We start from the raw sequence: 18,161 nt of genomic DNA on the forward strand, positions 1-18,161 counted from the left end.
ATTTTATATATACCTGTGGAAGACGGATGGAAGAAGAGACCCTGAACTATTATTTTACATCGATTATATGCCCACTGGTTTTCTCGATCACTGTTCTCAATTACCTATTTCTTTTCTCCACGTCAAAGCCTTTAACTTTATGCAAATTGGGCCTTTTTATTTGCCAGAACAAGGGAATGGAAACTAGTATCTGGGCTGTGCTATAAAAAAATATTTCGAGTATCTTTTGCAGGTGGGGCGTGGCCAAGATGGCGGACGCATCTTCCTGAGACTCCGACCGGCGGCCCATGCAATCGCCACAAATCTAAGCCCCATGCACCTGCAAACCGCATAACACGCAGCACCAGGGCCTCGACAATGCAGAGTTGGCCCGGGTGAGCTCCAACCCCTAAAACAAGCCGTGACTGCAAAACCGGAGCGCACTCCATGAGCTCCCCAGGACCGTTAGGCAAGATGGCGAACGCACCAAAATTTGGCGCAATCAACTGAGGTGGGTGAGCGATCGCCTGCATCCTAGTGCTGGGCCTGCACAATTGAAGGACGAAAGCAGCGGAAAAGCTGCCGGGAGCAACAGGTGAGGGCGCGGCGGCCCCTGACTGGCCGCGAGGAGGCGGGCATCCCCGTACGTCAGAGTGCTGAGGAGCGTCCCCGTAAGCAGCAGGCCGCGGTGCACAGACCCGCACCATCTCGGCACAGAGTCACCTTCTGGCCGCACGGGGGTCCTCCCCCTCCCTGAGAAGTACCCGGACCTGAGGCATGAGCGGAGGGGCGGTGCCCCATGGACCTCCGACCATGAACCGCTGTCGCGCGGGACCCGGTTGGGCAGGCCTGGACCCGTAACCGGAGCCCCTGAACCAGACAAGGCCCTCATGAATCTCCTGGAGCGTGGGCGAGATGACGGTCCCGCTGAGGCTGAGCACACACGTCTGGGGTGCGAGCTGAGCACCTGCCCCCAGATGCTGACATAACTAGAACAGGCAGCGGAAACATCACAGTTGGCGGACAGGACAGGTGAGGAGGCATTGATCGACTGACTGGCCCCGGGGCGGCAGGCATCCCCAAGCACTAGGTCACTGACGACCGTTCCATAACTACTGCTCCTCACCACCGGAGCCCCACGTTGTTGTGGAGTGCGGCCCCGCGCTCCTTTCTGCATGGCACCAGAACCCGAGGCACACAGTGAGGGGCGTAACGCTTGGACCGGAAGGCCGCAATGCCCCCCCAGCCCACACGTCCATTGGGCCTAGTGACACACACCCAACACCCGGACTTCACAGAGGGGTGAAACCTCCCACCGTCAAGACCACAGCAGAGACCGACAACGTGAGTCGGGGACAGGGGGCAGGCGGCGACCGATGTCTGGGACACGGCGGCCTTTCCCCCGCATGGCGCTGGGAAACGAGGCGCGCGAGGGTGGAGAAGTGAGAGATAGTCCGCGTAATCGGAAGCACACACCAACAACAGACAGCCTTCGCATCCCCATCCCGGGACCTGCGGTGACGTCATAACGGTCCCCCACCCCAACATACAGTCTTCTTGCTGCATAGAGCTGGGGCCAGGGCATGTGGAGGGAAGTGACCGGCCGACAGCGCTACCAAGAGCAACTCATCACATGCGTGCCCGCTGCACGGTGGAATACACACAGGTGGAGCACCCCAACATCACAGATCAAAGTCAACGCAGGCCAGTTACACCAGGTGGATCGAGCCCCGGCTAAAGCACTGCGGCCTCGACGGAACCGCAGCTCTCCACCCAGACACGGGCACCGCATTTCAGCGCAAGGGCAACTCACCGGGGCACCACTGGCTGCTCTCCCCGGGAGGCCACCGGGGTGAACGTGAGGCCCACTGGGGAGGCTCACGGAAGACTGAGCCAGGGAGTACCTGAGCTGCGCATCGACCGCACCGGGAGACGGAATCGCAACAGGGACCCCTGGAGAAGGCGAGGAGCGATCACAGCAACCCGAGGAGAGTCAGCCGCATCCGCCCGACGGCTGTCCCAGAGATAAGGATCGGAGCGGAGTGATACCGAACTCCACCCGCCGCAAGGTGGGGAAGAGCCCCCCACCATGGGCCACCAATGCTTAACAGGGACATCGCACGCCCCGGGGCAGCAGAGAGCAACTTCTCCGGTACCCGATCAAGAGAGGAGCCCTCCGGCGAAGACTCCATGTCCAGGAAACTGGACCAGGTCCTCGCGGCCATAGAGCACTCCAGAGTAATAATGGAAAATACATTTGGTTAACTGGCCACAGACCTCGATCTCCTCCATAACGACCTTAGGAAACTGGCAGATAAAGTCACCCAAGGGGAAAAAAACGATGCAAACCATGGAGCTGCAGATACAGCAGCAACACAACGCCATAAAAGAAAAGATCTGCAATCACGGATAAAGACACTGGAAAGCAAAACAGATGATTTGGAGGGATGCTCCCGACGGAGCAGTATCTGAATTATGAATCTTCCGGAAGGAGCAGAAGGAACTAACCCGATCAAATACATCACAACCCGGATCACAACGTTTACGCCCGTAAAAGACTTGACCCCCTACTTCTCTATAGAAAGAGCACACCGAGTCCCAGCTCGCAGACCAAAACAGAGCCTACCACCTCGACCATTTCTCGTGAAGTTACTTGACTATCAAGACAGGGACACAATCCTCTGCGCAGCTAGGCAACATGGACAACTACAAGTAGAAGACAAACAGGTCATGCTGTTCCCAGACTACTCTCGAACTGTCCAACAACAAAGAGCCACCTTCCTAGCAGTTAAACGCACCCTGCGTCAAAGGAATATACAATATGCCCTCCTTTTCCCTGCCAGACTCAAAATTATCCACAACGGCACCACTCACTTCTTCACGGACCCAACGGATGCAAGCACCTGGGTGGAGCAACACCTACCCCACCTTGCGAACACCGCAGGCACACAAGGAGGTCGACCACCCAGACACTCAGGACGACGACTCAGAATGGTCACTCTTACTCAACTCAGCGTGCAGCCCAGCTCAGTCACTACCAGCTCCCAGACCACGCTAAAATCATATCAGAACGCAGGAAAGCACTACAAGCAGTGGCAACACTGAACCCCACATCGGAGGGCTCGGACAAAGAAAGAGGCCCACACTTGTTCAGCTCTGAGAAGGCTCAATGACACCCCCGATAGTGACCCCTCAAACAGCGGACACACTGATATAATGGAACAGCGTCAACTTGAGACACACAGAGAGAGAGGCACGGCTACGAGACGGAGCATTCGCAGAAGGGGCAGCGTCCTTCCGTTGCCGTGGTCGTTCAAGCACGTTACAACAGCCGTAACAATGAACACTAATCCAGTCCGAAACAGACGGCCAAGAACAGAAGTGGTTCTAGCGGGCACCTCCCTTATGTCATCTATAGACTGGCAGCGGAGACAGGAGAGATGCAAAGCCACCACCCCACAGCAATGAACTAAAGTCTGCACATGAAAATCAGTTTGGATGTATCTCCCGAGTTGGGAATGTTCCCCAGTGTTCAAGTTTAACCCCCCCTCCCCCCTTCTCCCATATCCCCCGGATATTCCCAAGAGGGCGAGGAAATGGAAACGGACAATGCAAACAACTTGTAAATGACTGGCGGCGGGTGGGATCAACGGGTGAAGAGAATGTTATACTTAGGAAAACACTGACTCAATATCGAACTACATGACATCCAAGATCCCAAACAGACATAAAACTCGTCACATTAAATGTCAGGGGGATGCATACAGCAAAAAAGCGGTACTCTGTCTGTGCATACATTAAGAGGCAACAGGCACAAATAGCTCTTCTACAGGAGACACACCTGACTGAGAAGCAGGTAGACCGCCTACGTAAAAAATGGCGAGGCATTATCTGCGCCACGACCTACTCCGCCTTCGCCAGAGGTGCACTCATATGGATCAGGCCAGGGGTACCATTCAAGGAGAAAACACAACTAATAGATAAGGACGGTCGATATACACTAAAGGCAGGACTATTAGTGGGGCAACCACTACTAATAGGGAGTATATACGCCCCCAATGTAGAGCCAGGTCAATATTGGGATCGACTCACAGGCGTATTGGCCCACCACACATCGGTCCCGTGGCTCCTAGGGGAAGGATTACAATTGCACACTAGACGTACACCTAGACAGATCGCATACCCCGCCAGTACACTCACCTGAATACAAACAGACCGAGCACTTCAGGCGATGGGTGGATCGGTGGGCGCTAGTGGATGCCTGGAGGGCACGGAACCCAACCGCCAAACTCTATTCCTTTCACTCCATCCCCCACAACTTGAGTCAGGCTCGATAGGTTTCTTTGTTCCACAGTTCTCCCACCCAAAGTACAACACACAGACTACTTAGGCAGGATAGTGTCGGATCATGATTCGCACACAGTAACCCTTAGATGGAGACGCCCCATCCTCCCGTACCGACGTGGAAACTACCCCAAGAATGCCTCACTGACCAGACGTTCCGCCAAATCCACGGGGAGTACATTCAGGAACACTTTCTACAGAACGTTGGCACGGCATCCTCCAGATTAATAGAATGGGACGCATTTAAGGTTAGCGCCAGGGGACATTGCATCCAACAGGTAGTGGGGGTGCGGAGAACACTGGTAAGCGCGCTGCAAAACGCAGAGGCTAAACTGGCAGAACTGTCAAAAAACATCGACCAAGGAAAAGCCACACTAGCGCAGCTGACAGAAGCTAAAACTTCTCGCGCAGAAACTATGCGAGACCTACGCAACTATAACTTACGCGCATATGCAACTAGAGCGCACCGGGAGGGTAGTAGAACGGAGTCACTTTTAGCCTGGCTAGCCAAACAAGACACAGCGACACACCCAATCACAGAGCTCACAGACAAAGATGGACACCCCAAATACTCACAAATTGACATAATGCACATATTCCATGACTATTACGCAGAAATATACCGCACCCCAACGCCGGGGACGCCCCGAGAGTTGACACAGTTTCTAGGCACATCGCCCATGCCCGAAATCGCCCACGCAGACAAGAAGGAATTAGAAGCGAAGATCACGCCCTCAGGCAAAACACATGCGATCAGGATGTTAGCACGGAAAAAAGTGACAGGAATGGACGTCTTTCCACTCTAGTATTATAGCACATTTACGACCAAAATAGCGCCTCGGCTGGAGTCTATGTACGAAGACGCATTAACTAGAGGGGAACTCCCAGGTTCGCTCCAGGAATCGATCCTGGTGACATTCCCGAAGCCGCACAGAGACCCCACGCTCCCAGCCTCCTACAGACCGATAACGCTCTTAAACACAGACTGTACAATTCTAGGGAAGCTATTGGCCGATCGCTACAGTCAAATCCTTTCAGCTATGGTACACCCAGGCCAATGTGGCTTTGTCCAAAGACGTAATACCTCACAAAATTTGTGCAGGCTGTTTCATATTCAAGACGGAGCAAAAGACCGATTCCCACGTGCGGCATGCCTGATCTTGTATCTGGAGAAAGCCTTTGATACTCTAACGTGGTCCTATCTGTTCGCAGTCCTCCGGAAAATAAACGTTGGCCCCACGCTCATGGCATACACACTTCCTCTACAGGAACCTCACCTCTAGGGTAAGAATCGGCAAACTCATATCAGCCCCGTTCCCGGTGGCGCGGGGGACCAGACAAGGGTGCCCCCTTTCCCCTCTCCTTTTAGCTCTGGCAGTGGAGCCCTTGGCCATAAGGTTGCGACGGGAGGGGGAAGACGTGGGGAATCCCAATAGCAGATACAATACATTGAGTGTCACTATACGCAGACGATCTTCTGATTTACGTTCGGGACGTTACAGGCGATCTTACCCCGATATGGGCAGTGTTGTGGGATTTCGAAGAGACCTCGGGCCTTAGAGTCAGTTGAGACAAATCGACGATTTTCCCACTCAGCCCCATCTGGCACCCCTGGACGTCACAGTGGGCACCCAGAGACTTGTGTGGAGTACTGTGGCCCCCGATATCTGGGAGTGCGGCTGTACCATTCCCCCGAGGATCTCTACGAGAGTAATCATCGCATAGCGCTGGCGGGCCTATGAACGGTGGTGGGTTTCTGGAAAACGCTAACCCTAGCACCCATCGGTCGTGTAGCCATAGCCAAAATGATTATGGTTCCTAGATTGCTCTATCACTTGACGAATCTTCCTGTGATCCCGCGGCGCTCCTTCTTTCAGGAGCTAGACACACTACTCACAGCCCTGATAGGGGGAGACGCCGGCCATAGAGTAGCCTTGCGCACTTTGTACTTGCCCATGACCCGTGGAGGACTGGGAGCTCCGTCCTTCGAAGAATATTTCCTTGCGGCGCACCTCCAATAGTTATCTCACTGGACGGCAGAAAGGCACACAGGAGAAACAATAACCGATGAAGGCGGCTACCCCTCCCCGCTATTAGAAGAATGTTATTGCCAAGCACCAAACCGGTACGCACACATACGCTACAAGTTTCCATAGCCCGCAAGTGTATATTGCGGGTACACCACATGTCGAAGGGACAACCATTGTATTCCCCGTTACTCCCCCTAGTGGGGTTCCCCCGGAGGGACAAATACTACACCACAGGAGCCCTTCAGGTATGGACCGATCACGATGTAACAGAGGTGGAGTCTCTGTTCCATGAGGGACAGTTGAAGACATATGCATAGTTGGTCGAGTGTTATGACCACCCACAGGGACAATTCCTAATGCATCTGCAGCTCTTAAAATGCGGTCGCCAATACTGGGAGCTTCGGGTTGGGGAGCCCCCGACGCATCCAGTGCTGCACACAATACTGCGTATGGGAGCGTGCAGACATTTAGTCACCTGGCACTACAAAGCAATCCGGGAGCGGACTAATATTTCCCTTGATGGACATGGGAGAACGACGTATGTTGGCATTCCACGATAAAGAGTGGGAGCAAGCACTGTAATATCCAAAAAAGATCTCCAGAAATGCGCGTTTCAAAAACATACAGTTCAATGTCCTACACCTCACGTATCTCACACCAGATAAACTGCACTGTTTCTACCCCGACACGCAATTCACATGCCCCAGATGTCAAACACCAGAGGCGAACTTTAGACACATTTTCTGGGATTGTCACACCATACAGCAACACTGGGAAAAGCTACACCACACGCTCCGAACGACGGTCAAACTCCCGAACATTTCCACATGGGAAACATGTGCTCTCTGGGTGTCCTCTAGAAAAAAAAAGTCTGAAAAATTACAATGGCGATTTGCGTCATTAGCCATCCTCTTAGCAAAGAGAAGGATAACCATGCATTGGAGAGCCCCAACAGGGCCTCTGGAGGCAGCTTGGGCGGCCGCAATGAACAAATGGGGGGCAGCGGAGGAAGAGACTCTGAGGGAGGAGGAAGTAAAGAGTACACGTAAACATCTAGTATCTATGGAATGGGTGCAGTTATTAATTCAATTCAAACAGGAGACGTCAGTGGGAAAAACACCTGAAGCATCGCAGCTCCTACCCCACACCCCCTCCCTGTCTCCCACGACACAGATCCCGGAGTAACATCTAGGCAAGTGGGTTGAATAGTTTGGATGGAAAGCACTCCTGGGATTATTGTCCACCCCCACGGCCAATCTCTCCCCCCACCCCCCCCAATTACCTCATAACTCACCCAGGAGACCCGTAGCTAGTCAACTTGTCACCTGACACAACTGATCACCCTTGCCCGCCTGGTGCGTTTCCCCCCCGCCCAGGTTTTCCTTCCCACAGTTCACAGTTTTAAATCCCGTCTGCAGTTCCGATGCCGATTCAAACGTACAGATTAGATGTTCAGGCACCCTAAAGGGGAAGGCATTCAAGAATAGAGGAGGGGGCGATATACCAACCTTCGCCATCACGTAACACATTGGATCAGACACAGCAGACTATATTATCACACAACTGGACTAACTAGTAGTAGTTATGTGGACTATGGTACGATGACATATTTTATGGGCTAGAAAATAAGCAGCATTGCCATTTGTAACTACTGCTGATGCTCAAACACGCATAAATGTTTGTTAAACTGCGATATGTCTGATGTCTCAAATGGAACACTGCAATGCAAAACCCCAATAAAATTTTTTTTTTTAAAAATGTATGTTTTGAGGTAGTTTGGTTGCATGCATGTATATTGTCAACAGAGGTTCGGACTCTCGGAGAGTAGTGTTCTGGACATTAGCTCTGCTGGAGTCTAGGACAAAGCCTTTGTTTTATGTTTATTCCAAGGATCGGTTCCTACTGGCCAGATGCAACAAGCTTTAAAATTCTCTGGAGAAAGCAGGATCCGCAGATGTCAGAGAAAAAGGGTTGCTACTTTTGTGAACTACCACAGCAGGAAGTGGCTGCCACACCCCTTCCTCTTTTCCGACAGTGTTGCGAAGACAATTATCCTTCTTTAGAAAGCGGCTTGGAAATGCGTCGCATTCCGTCAAGAAGGTAAAAAAGATACAGAACAGAAACCTTGAACATCCTCAGGGCAGATATCCACCTAACACACCTGAGGCGGTACGAACTAAACTGAGAAAAATGGAGAGTGAGGACAGCTGTCCCACAAATACACCTTTAAACAAGCACTGGCGTTGCCAATAGGTTTCGCCTTTGGAAAGTTGGAGCTATTGGTTTTGTAAATGACATTTTATATTTATATATTGTTATTGACAATGCCAATAACGATATATAAATATAAAATGTCATTTACAAAACCAATAGCTCCAACTTTCCAAATGCGAAACCTATTGGCAACGCCAGCGCTTGTTTTAAATGACGCGGCATGGCACAGCTAAATTGGCCGCAACACCCCGCTGCGCCATTTCCTTGTAATTATAGCCCCCTGTTCCTTCCTTCCCTCCTAGGTGAGGGTCGTCCCCTGCTGATCCTGGCGAGTGCGCGGGGTCAAAGGTTGCGTTTCACTCAGTGAAAGGCAGTAAATAAACTGGAACAGCCTCTAAATCAGCTCCCACCAAGAGGTGAATGACGGGGGGGGGGGGGGGAGGGGCTCAGAAGGAGGGGGGCAGCCCCGGCAGGGGGCCCACGGAGCGCTGCAGGACAGGCCTTCCGGATGGAGGCCGGAGCCAGGTGAGCAGGGCGAAGATCGCGGTGTCAAGGTGCATTATGGTGTATATTCGTATATTTAGTGGATTGCATTGTTTGGTTCATATTTTGTAAACGGTAGCGCTTCCGTGACCAGGACAGGGCCAGGAAGCGCTAGACATACACGGAGTAGCCACTTAAGAAGTGAGGAAGCGCTTCAGGCCACAAGGGGGTACGGGTAGCGCTATGTAAATAATATTAAAAATGCATCTGATGCTCTGACGAACGGGGCAGACTTGGGGGGCAGGTGGGGGATGACTCCGCCTCCGCACTGGGGGCAGTCGGTAGGTAGGCGCCAAGGGATGTGCTGAGAGCCTCCCGGGCACTGTGGCCCTCACGTGGGCACCGGCTGCTGCATGGTGTTCAGGCACAACAGAACGGAAGCCACGCCAGTGCAGAGTCGACTCTAGTCTATTGTAGGCAGAAGGGGAGACTGGCCCTGCAGAGGGGGCGTGGGGGTACAGACAGGAGGATGCTCATGTACCGGCATGATGGGGGCGGGGTAAGAAGAGGGGTGACAGGCACGAGAGATGCAGGATAATCAAAATCAAAAGGAGCACCGCCAGCTGGACACAGGAGGAGAGGGTGACAACACCCGCAGACAGACAGCGGGACAGCCAGAGATAGGTGGGGTGAGAAGGGCACAGAGTAAAGCAGAGGGGTGAGAGGCACGGGCGCCCTCAGGGACCCAATCACTCACCACGTAGGAGGACCCGCCCTCCCCGCTGCGGGTCTCGGTCTCTGGGATGGAGAACTGCATGTCCCCCGGTCTCGCGCACCACGCTCCTCTCTCCAGGCACGGCACGCGCCGTCTCGCGCCTGCCCCTCCCACACACCTTCCCCTCTCATCACAGACAGGGGGTGGCGCGGGCGGGGGGTGGCACGGACAGTGGGAGGGCGGGAGGTGGCACGGACAGTGGGAGGGCGGGAGGTGGCACGGACAGTGGGAGGGCGGGAGGTGGCACGGACAGTGGGCAGGCGGGGGGTGGCACGGACAGCGGGCGGGAGGGAGAAGGCAGGACAACGGGAGGGAGGGGGATTTTATTTATTTTATTTATGAAGGCATCGGAAACGGACAGTGGGCGGGCGGGAGGGAGGAGGCACGGACAGGGGGCGGGCGGGAGGGAGAAGGCAGGACAACGGGAGGGAGGGGGATTTTATTTATTTCTTTTATTTATGAAGGCATCGAACACGGACAGTGGGCGGGCGGGCGGGAGGGAGGAGGCACGGACAGTGGGCGGGCGGGAGAGAGACGGCTAAAAAAACAAGGCCAAGGGAGAGAGGAAAATCCCTGAACATCGTGAAAGAAACAGTAGCCAGTAGTTGATGTATCTAGGATGTTTCTGTTTTGCATGTACTACACTAAGGGGATACTCTCATCCATCACTCTGCCAGGTTTGTAGGAGGATATTGGGTGGTGTATAAAACAACTGAGAGGGGAAGGTTCAAGGTTCTATAGATGAGTTATAGGGCCGAAGGGAATGGGATAATATGACTGGGAAACTACACAAAAAGTGCCTTTGAAAAATCATGTGCTGACTGGCTCAAAGTAGCGGGCAGAGCGGAGCAACAACGTGAGTGTGTACAGGAAACAATTCTCCAAAACGTAGTGTGCTGGCCGGCTCAGCTTGAGTACGTGAGCGGAGCAGCAAAACATACGATAAAAAGAAATGATGGGAACTCTGAGGAGTGACACCTATGACACGGCGTGCTGACCGGCTCAGGAATTAGGAGCGTAGCAGCAATGCGCGTGCAGGCAGAACTCACGAGCAAAGAAATATGAGGGGGGGGGGGGGGGGGGTCGCGTGCTGGCCGGCTCCAAGTTCACAGGAGCGGAGCAGCAACTCGAATAAAGGCGAAAGGGAGATGCCAAAATTAAAGGTGTGGTGCGCTGACCGGCTTAGAAGCGGGCGGAGCGGAACAGCGACGTGCACGCCAACAGGAATGTACCTCTCTTGAAAGGGGGCCAAGGAGGTCCGCAGGAGTCCGGGGCCAAGGCTGGATAAACCCATAATTAAAGACGGGACGGAGAGCTGGACAATACACCAAACGCGCAGCAACCAGGAACCAAAATGAAACAAGGGGGGCGTGGTCACGTGTCAAGAACAGTAAGCCAAGCAATGGCTTACGTAGGAGATGGCCTGTTACGAGCCTCAGGGGCCATCTCAAAAGTACTCGCATCAGTGGATTTTACAATCCCTGGCCATGCATTAATGTTCTACCAGTTTGTAGTCCTCTGGAGGCATGGCGCTAAACCTGGTTCCTAACACACTAGAGATGTGTCATAAGTGTAAGGTGGTCCTGCTTTGGTGAGGGGGCGAGATAATAAAACAAGTCAGGTCCCGGGCCGTGCTGTGATTGGCTGACGTCACGGGGGTGTCCCGGGCCGGCAGCCAATCACAGCACGGCCCGGGAATGACGTCACGGGAGTGTCCCGGGCCGGCAGCCAATCGCAGCGCGGCCCGGGACAAAGGGGCGGGGCTTAAAAAAGCACCAGAAACGCCCCCGAATCGCGTTTTCAAGAGAAAGCGCGATTGACAGCCTCTGTCTCCCAATGGCTAGCCTCCATTTATGGAGCTAGCCAATGAGAGGCAGAGGCGGTGCCGACAATCCCTACTGTAGACAATAGTTTTCGATCTGGGAGGGGCACTGCGTGCCCCTCGCCAGGTCGAAACCTAAAAAACAATGACAGAGACTCCAATTGACAATTAGGGCAGGTATATTGGACATTTTGTAATGGGCCGGTGCTGACTTGATTTATGGGTATTATATTTGTTATTGTCAAGACAATTTGTGATGTTATTTGGTATGCCTTCAAAGCAGCTTACGATGGCAAGCACTTGTATGTTATAAATAAATCTGACAAGCTATCATCATTATAGCAATGCACTGCATTAACTGTCCTCTATCATGATAATAAAGCTACTAAAATATCGACGTAGCCACTATAGTACCAGTGGTCGTCTACAGCTCATATTTACAACTGCAGGGCCCTGCATGCTTTAAGCAATCCTCGTGGTCAAGGATCTTATTACAAAGACAATGTCGGACCAAATGAAAACATGCTAACATTTAGAAATGCATAATGGGGAGATTTAAAGAAAAACTGAGAACATTTTAATTTGCCATTATTTAAATGGAATTGAGAACATGTCAAGAGAGAAACCTGAAAGAAGATCTGTTGACTTCTATAAAACGGGACTATACCACCTAAGCATGTATGTAAAGTGGTCCAGTCATTTTATTAGCTATTTCAAACACATCCTTTTCCCAACAAAAAGTGATTAGTGGCATGAACGTATCAGTGCAAAATACCCTTAGATTGTTTCAATCTTTTGGTGGATTGGCTGGGCGGTTTCTGTCTAGGCAGTTTCAACGAGAGGTTTTAGAGGATATCCAAGAGCAACCAAAGGAGATGCAGAACTAAAGACACTAACACTCTCTGCAGTTCACCATGGTACACTCCGAACCAGCCTTCTGATGTCAGGCGAACTCCTGCCTAAGAGGTGGTATGGTTCGAAACTGTTTACACACACACACATTCTTGTTTCAAGTGTGGGAAGATTCACAAACTTTTCCAGCAACTGTCTCTTGCACAAACGTGTTGATCTTTTCACTCAAACAACTTTCCCTCTTGACTGACTGTTCCTTTCAAAACGTAAATTAAATTGGTGCGAGTAGCTGCCTTCATTCAGGGCAGGTTGCCAACCCTTCTGTTCTATACATGGCTCTTAGAAGGAGGTGAATGATGAATGGCAAGCCGCTATAAATTAGACCCATTTTGAAAGCCCACAGAGTGAAAGGGTCATCTGATGAACTAGCCTGACCTGGAAAGTTTCCAATGGGTGTTACCCTGACTATTTCAAACTTAGAGGCGAAGATTTTAAATCAACAAACCGGTTACTATTGCTGCCTGACTAGAAGTGGCCATGTACAAGTCTAAGAAAATGTGTGGAAAGCATAAAAAAAAAAAAGAGCAGTCGCATATTATCCAATAAACTTGACAGTATTTTCAAAGATAATGGGACTTGAATATATTTAGGATTCTGCTGAAACGTCGATTAGCACACATCGAAGAAACAGCAAGTCAACTGTAGTTGAATTAATCTTATTGCTACCAATCTGCATACAAAGTATTAACAAGCATTCCAATTATGTTTTCTCATCTGGAAAAAATGATCGATTTATGCAACCTCTTCTGAAGCCACTATCATTTATGTGGTGGCTATGTCACTAGTACCCTGAAGCCATTTATGGTAGAAATTTAGCATCTAAAACGAATATCAAATCAATTTCTTATCATGCTCATAACATATTTAAACTTCAATGCCCTTCACCCAACCCGAGATCTGTCAACTATTGGCAAATATGCCAACATATGTCAGAGTTCCTAACTGAGAACTAAGGAAGTCACAAGGCTGTTTTTGCTGTGGCAATGCGCATAGACCAAAAAAAAAAGTGAATTAAAAAAAAAACTCACAGCATACATTGCACAGAGAATACCATATTCAGAGAACTGCTCCTTAAAAGGATGTATCCACTAGGCACCATCAGTCATGAAGTTGCACAGCTTTAAGAAGCGGTTGACAAAAACTAGAAGTTCTAAGTACAAAATGAGAATTGCCAAATAAATCCCACAAATCATCAATGCTTAAGAATATGAAATTTCTTAAGGGGTGTGCTGCAATCCCCAAATATTTTAGGACATCTGTCAGACCATGTGCTCGGTCATTCTAGAAGCATACAAACACTCAAAGATATCCTCACCATGCACTCCTTCCACTACACCCCCTCCCCCCGGTCCCTTAGAAAAAATCTTAACCAAACAAAATGTGGTTCTTCAGTGGATAATTATTCAAGTGTTGCACTGTAAATAATATCACCACTGATAAAATGTTCATGTTCAAAATTCAACAAAAATCTTCTGGATAACCTCTAAGAGTTTATAGAGGTATATTTCACAAAGTATGGCAAAAGACAACTTCAAGCTTGTTGTTAACAAGGTGATGAACGGCATTAGGCACCAAGCTGTGCTCTTTTCTTAGATACCAGTTGGAGGGGTGCAGTATTAGTGTTCTTGTCTTGACCAACTAATAACATTCAGTGCAATGTAACATTTTTAACTGTCGCAAAAAACACAGTTGATGGACAGAATGTAGAACAATGTCATACATTCACCCCAGTACAAGGATCTGGGCCTAAATCCATCGTTTTTTTGCACTCCACACCTGGGTGTGAGTGTTTGATTGGTTCAGATGCTCAGTCCATCACCACCCCCTTTTGTACCACATTTTTAACTGTCCACATATCAATATTATCCAATCCTAGACCACAAACATAATTTAGTAGGTTTACTTGTGTCTTTACAGTAGGATTACTGGTGAGTAATATTTGTAGCATTGGCAAAGGTACATTTCAAAATGCAACAATTGATGACTATACAACAATGAACATACAGTTAGATAGCATAGCTGGTTCAGAAATCTTCCAAACCAGTCAAATTCTTGCTATGTTTCACCAATACTACAAACTAGTTAAGATTAGCAAATACATTTCGGTTATTCAAATGAGACTAAATAAGGCGTATAGCATTACTTGCTCATTTTGCTCTCCATAATCAGGCAAACACTTTGATAAGAATAATAGGAAGCAGTGAACACAGAAGTCTTCCTAAAGTTCCAGCCACACTGCTCTAGAAAAACAAATCCGGATCAGTGACAGCTAACTACCACAATAATATGCTCTATCAGGTTTTCAGGTTTCATACGTCTTTATTTCGATTATTACATCATAAAAGACAATTTGTACAATAAAATTTATAGGGTACATAAAATAAATAAAACATCATATTTACATTAAAACATTTCATCATAAAAAAAGAATTAAACAGTATATAAAGACCCAGTGTATGAAAAAACCCTGCTAAAAATGTATCAATCAACAAGCTGCAGATGTCTGGCTCGGATGATCCATGCCCACCCCAGAAACTTAGCCACACCTGTTACCACCATCTCTGATGTATTGGTACGTAGCGCCTACAAGGCTTCTGAGCTCCCTTTAATTTTCATTTTACAACAAAGAGGCCTAATCCATTTGGATCTAGTGGCATAATAAGCGGGACATGCAAAAATAAAGTGACCCACACTCTCCCTTTGATCGACACACCAGGGGCAAAGCTCATTAGAATGGCCAGACCAGTTTTTAGTAAAAGATCTTACTGGAAAAGACCCAACTCGAAACTGATGGTATAGTTTTTTATCTAGAGTTTTGTAATGACGTCCCAATAATTCTCCAAGAAGGGGTCTAATTTATGGGCCAAAAATCTGCCTGACAAGCTGGTAGCATCAGATTGCGCAATGGATGGAAGTTTAACAGATGCCCAGTAAAGTGCTTTGAAAGCTTGCTTAGACGGAAATATAGTAGACCCCAGAGAGACCTACAGGTCATTTAGACCCATGTCCTCCAGAATTAATTTCACCTCACGTAGCCAAGGAATGTTACTAGAACCCAGTGCTGATCTCACATCCATCAATTCGCTGGCAAAGAGACTTAAATCCGGTGATGTCCAGATCCGTCTCCACAGCGCCACAAGCCGATAACGCGCCATCTCATTAATCGGTTTGCAGCCCATGTCCAGCAAGAGTGGTTTGGTTGGTGTTGATTGCGGGAGACCTACCAAGTTTCGCAAGAATTTGTTTTGTATTTTTACCAATGGTGAAAGGTCCTTTTAATCCCATAGGTCAGCCCCATACAAAATGGCAGAACTAATCTTGGCTTCATAAATCCCGAGTGCTGGTTTAACCCGCTTAGTTAATGACCTTTTTTGTTCCTGAATTAAACAGCCCGTGAGGCGTGCAAATTTTAAACAAAGCACGTCGATCTGGGGTTTCCAGCGGAGTCGATAGTCTATGGTCACTCCGAGGTACGTCATAGCCTCCACTTGCTCAAGACTGGCACCATTCAACGAAACAGAACTTTTAATGGGACGATTTTTGGTTAGGACCATAAATTTGGTCTTGCTCACATTTATTTGCAGATCGTTTAATTTGCAGAACTCCTCAAACCTATTTAATGAGGTTTGCAACCCTCTGCGTGTCTTTGAGAGGAGTAAAGTATCATCTGCAAAGATGAGCATTGGAAATTTGGTCCCACCTAAGCATGGTGCATCCGTGGGAGTGTCAGCAGAAAACGTAACCACCTGATCTATAAACAATAGGAAGAGGGTGGGTGCCAGAACGCACCCTTGACGGACACCTCGTGTTACAGGAAAGCCCTTGGCCTCCCCACCTTACCCTGGCAAAGTTGCCCTCGTGTAGTCTGACCACAAGATCTAATAGGTCTAGCGGTAATCCATCTAAATGCTCTATCGGTTTAGCGGTCTAATCTGGAAAGGCACTATAAAATGAAAAGTTAATTTCAATATACAAATAAAACCTTGTTACATGACATAAATACCTATGGTTAAAATAACAAATTTTTTTTTGCCATTCTGGAATGAGAATATTTTTTGCTTCTAGGAAATCAGTATAATCCTACATTCCATAAAGGTGTCGGTAAAATGTCCCTGTAATCAAACGTGCTCTGTTTAAATTGAAAAGTATGATGCCACAAGAAATCGTTTTGAAGTTACTTAACAAAGTTATTTACAAGTGTTTTGCTTACTTATACAAAGCCACGGCAATTGAGTGTTGACGTCCTTAACGAAAAATCTTTCATTAATCGGTTCGTCAACATTACAAAATAGACTGCATGAAGCTCAGTTTTGCGGGGAGGATTAAAAATACGGTACTTGCACAAGACAGAACTTTCCTTAATGGATTATTGGACGAATATTTCAAAGAGGCACCTCTAAATGTGGCACAATTTTATATACCGAAGCTTAAAATGAACAATTAGAGTCGAAAAAGAATGGAGTGTTACGGCATGGTGATAGTAGTGGGAAACAACAAGAAGATGCAAAGTGACACGATCGTGAGTGGACGCTAAAGGGGCAGGGTGAGATGTCACCTATGACTTTCACAATGAAGGGGTTGCAGTGAGTAGAAAACAAGTAATGGAGGAAGGGGGAAAACATTCAAGAGGAGGTGATTGCTGGGAATAATAGCTGGTTTAGAAGAGGAAATGGGGGGGGGGTAGATGTCTGTCTGAGTTAACTGAATCCGCAGTATTCGTGGAGGGCGTTAACTATGCCTGTGTGGGATGGTTTTGTCGGGCGGTGGCTCAGGCATGCCTGCTATACGTGATAACATGTCAGCACCACCGACCCTCAGTGTCAGCGCTCAGCCCAACTTTCCCTCCTCACCTGCCCTCTCTGCTCCAACTGCTGTCACTCACGGCTTTCCCCAGACGGTGGCAGCGGCTCTCATGGAGATCTCGCCAGCTCACACACACACTACCCCGTCCTCTGCTCTCAACCCTCAGCCCGTGCTTCCGCCCTCCACTGCCGTATGCCAGGTCTGAAATCTAAAACAAGCACAATCCCCAATGGAAACAACGACATAAACAAGCACGGGTTCTACCAAAGAGCCCAAAGTAGATCCTCACTTCGACAACAGCGAAAAATACGACTGAAGAGAAGAATTTATTTACATTAAATATATAGCTCCATCAAAGTTCAAATGCGCACTTTTAACAATTATAACACTATAGGTGCTAGTTAATTTTTCAAAAAGATAAATTAAATTGGAGATGCACAAAATATTTTCGACTTGCTTAATTTGATTTACTTACTATTTTTTTCAAGCTAAGACCCTTAAATGAAAATTTATTATTAAATAGCTTTCTCAGTTAGACTGTTCATGTTAACTTTACATATAAACATTGACTTCTAAGATGGCCACCACGTCGCTCACACTAAACAGTGCTTCTGCATAGATGGACAGTCCCTAACTTTCACGTATGGTGAACAATTACTGTCCAAGCTTGCTCACTGTCAAACTGTTGAAAGAATCTAGTTTTCCGGCGGTAATCTAAAAGCGAGAGCATAAACTAAGAGACTGAAGCAATACATGTGAAAAAAACAGTAAAAATGTGTATTTAGTGTACAAAAATAAA

General features: G+C 48.7%; 1 protein-coding gene across 3 annotated transcripts in view; it reads right to left on the reverse strand.

The window, feature by feature from the left end:
• The window catches only part of RALB (RAS like proto-oncogene B), a 344,523-nt gene extending 326,942 nt beyond the window's left edge, over positions 1-17,581 (reverse strand). Inside the window, exon 1 of one of the 3 annotated variants that reach the window (XM_078682072.1) lies at positions 17,410-17,581. The gene's annotated coding sequence lies outside the window, so the exon portion shown is untranslated. The remainder of the gene's footprint in view (positions 1-17,409) is intronic. The other 2 variants (XM_078682074.1, XM_078682073.1) reach the window with 2 other exon arrangements.
• Positions 17,582-18,161: the final 580 nt, after the last annotated feature.

Source organism: Lissotriton helveticus, chromosome 3_1 (genome assembly GCF_964261635.1).
Source record: "Lissotriton helveticus chromosome 3_1, aLisHel1.1, whole genome shotgun sequence".
Lineage (NCBI taxonomy): Eukaryota > Metazoa > Chordata > Amphibia > Caudata > Salamandridae > Lissotriton > Lissotriton helveticus.